Source organism: Aedes aegypti, unplaced genomic scaffold (genome assembly GCF_002204515.2).
Source record: "Aedes aegypti strain LVP_AGWG unplaced genomic scaffold, AaegL5.0 Primary Assembly AGWG_AaegL5_hic_scaff_1852_PBJ_arrow, whole genome shotgun sequence".
Classification (NCBI taxonomy): domain Eukaryota; kingdom Metazoa; phylum Arthropoda; class Insecta; order Diptera; family Culicidae; genus Aedes; species Aedes aegypti.
The window spans coordinates 2,900-5,936 of NW_018735326.1; the positions used below are offsets into that span (position 1 = coordinate 2,900).

The window sequence follows — 3,037 nt, forward strand, 5'->3', positions numbered from 1 at the left end:
ATGGTCCAATAAAATATAATTAGGTTGTTAAAGGCTGCAATACTTGAAAATATGAAAGTTATTACCAATCCTATACAAAACAAAAATCACCCGATTGGCTCGATACTGTTGCCGTCTGTGAGAGTTGCTGCTCTTGAACGCTCTCGTGCCACGTACCAAACGAGAGAGTGGATGTTTACATTTATAGGGCTCTCCGAATACGATGAGCCACGAACTGTTATTGTTCGCGAATTGTTACTCGATGCGAATATGGTTCGATCGGCTTATTCGCATCAAAATTCAAACACTGACAGGACGAGACAGCTCAACGAAGACTGCCCCGTTGTTTTTCAGTCGATAACCTTGACGATACGGAAGCCAGTGCTACCAGTATCGTTCTTCAGCCAATCTTGTGAACAAATCAAAACATTCATTAATTTACTGTAATAGATGATGCTGGGTTTAAAAAAATCATGTTTGAATTCAAAACTGGTGATTTTTTTAGAGAAAATTGAAACAATTTTCATTATATTGCTCTCAATTAAGAATTTAGTTAAAGCATTGTAGGAGCTCATGCGGTAAACCTGAGTGCTTCGTGAGGCCCAAGCAGGACAGTTCGGTTTTGCGTCGTCCGTTAGATTTTGCTCACAATTTCGCGCGTTTTCGTCGCCGGAGAATTTTTTTTTTCCTGTTTGGAGCGTCTTGCTGGGTACACTGAACGAAAACTCCGGTCGCACATTGAATGATCATTGACTCATCCGAGCCCCATACCTATTTTCAGACACAATCAAGATGATTTTCATCTGCGTGAAAATCATCTGTTTACAAATCACTCCGAATGAAAATCATCCAGTCTTGGAATGATTTTTATCCTTCGAATAGATGCCTCAAATTGAATGATCATCATACATGCATGTAAGCAACCCTATTCCATTGTAGTTAATAATTTAAAAGAATTCAAATAAAAAATAAACAACTTCAGAGCATTGTTGGTGAATGTACATTGTTATTTATTTCCTTAACGAGGTTATCAAATATATTATTTACCAGTCTTCAGGAACAGATGCCAACCTACCGAATACATTGTATGAACTCCAAATACTTGTAGATTTGCGACCTGTGATTGGTAGATACCATTAAGAAGTGTTAAATAAATGATACAAAAGATGCTAATGTAGGATTCCAAGTGCAATTACCTGTAAAATTCACCCAGAAACGCTTGGAAAACCACGCTGCCGTCACCATGTTTACGTTTAGATTTGGAAGATTGTTTTGACATTTGACCATCCCCTTTTCATCTGATACTTCAGACAGTAATTGAATGATTTTCGGTTTGGGACAAGGGAGATATTAAAATCCGTCATAAGTTGCATACTATTCATTCGTGTTACCATTGTTCAATTAGCTGCCTAATACCATTCTATTATGATCTAAAGTTCATCTCTGAATTGGATGATTTTTGTTCAACATACAGTGGATACATCATATTCCTTCAAAGTCATTCAAAATGAGGAATATGAAGTTTTATGATCCTGTGAATTACAAATCATTCAATGTGCGACCGGAGTTTTTGTTCAGTGTAGTGCTTCGTGAAGCCAAAGCAGGACAGTTCGGTTTTGCGTCGTCCGATAGATTTTGCTCACGGTTTCGCGCGTGTTTTCGTCGCCGGAGATTTTTTTTTTCCTGTTCTGGAGCGTCTTGCTGGGTAGGTATTTGGGAAGGCCCAAGCAAGACGGTTTGTTTTCGAAACGCCAAGAAGTTTTGCTGTCAGTGTCAGTTTTGTGTTCAGTCGAGAATGGATTACCAACTGGTGAGTTCGTTTCATGCTTATGATAACACATTTTTTCTTGAAAGCGTAACTTTTATGTAATATTAAAACAAACTTTGTATGGTTCGTCACTATAAGTGTCGGCATTATGCTATTTTCTTATACAATTTCAATATACATATATTTTTCTCTTTTTGACATTATTAAAAATTATCTTTTGAATTGTTCGACATTGTGAATGTTGACGTATTTTTTAAAACTTCTACCATATCGAGACAAAATGCACAGTAATACTCATATGTCATTTTCAAACAAACTATGTATGGTTCGTCACTACAAGTGTCGGCATTATTCCTGTTTCATATAATTTAAAATATATACATGTAATTTTCAGTTTTCTACATTAATAAAAACATCTTTTGAATTGTTCGACATTATAGATGTTGACCTATTTTTTAAAGCTTCTACCAAAAACTTCTCGAGACAAAAATACAAAACTAGCTTTAAATATAAGTCGTATATTTCCCCCTTGTCCATGGATCGCATCACCGACCAGAGGTGACTCCCAGATCTTTTCCTCCCTCACTAATAAACACCCTTCCCGTGGTGATTGTGGAGTTGCAGAGGTATTCTCGGTCTCTAGAAGCAACAATCATTACACCCTAACATTCCTTCCCCATCCCAACTGACTGTAAGGACTTGGCCGGCGCCGTTATTGATCAATAATATTAGATCTGCTAAAATTGCACTTCGAGAGTAAGCGGAAACTCCCATCCCTTATTCATTTGGATCGTAGTGCAATTCTTACCAGTTCCGATCAATCACGGAGTAGCAACCATTGACATGTACAGTCAGTCTATGCTATGCTATGCTATGTAGGAGCTCATGCGGTAAACCCAACATCGATTATGAGTGTATTTGAAACAAAAAAGTAAGAGGTTGTTTCTAAGATACGACCGCCAAGTTGACGTTGGATAACGTTAGCCTCTTCTATTTCCTGGCTTGGGACCGTCACGAACTTATGAAAGATTTCTACTGCTAAAAATCCAATTAATTTTCACACTATTTGTTGCATGTCGATTCTGATTTATTATAGACATTTGTGTTATTATTTTGTGTTTATACAAAATAATCACTTTACATGTATTCAGAAGCTTTGTCCGTTATATTGAAGAATTGATTTTTAAGTGTATATTTAATCATTGTTAATTTGGAGCAATTAATTCAAAATATTTGAATCATTGCTTAACAATAGAAAATATATTGCATTCCGACAGCACTGCAGCAGCG

At 36.7% G+C, this 3,037-nt stretch overlaps 1 long non-coding RNA gene across 1 annotated transcript; it reads right to left on the reverse strand.

Annotated features, from left to right (window-relative positions):
* Positions 1-670: 670 nt before the first annotated feature.
* On the reverse strand, positions 671-1,543 carry LOC110680791. Its single transcript, XR_002502990.1, has 2 exons — positions 1,176-1,543; positions 671-1,096 (listed from the first exon to the last, which is right to left on the reverse strand). It is a non-coding gene; the product is annotated as an uncharacterized LOC110680791 (long non-coding RNA).
* Positions 1,544-3,037: the final 1,494 nt, after the last annotated feature.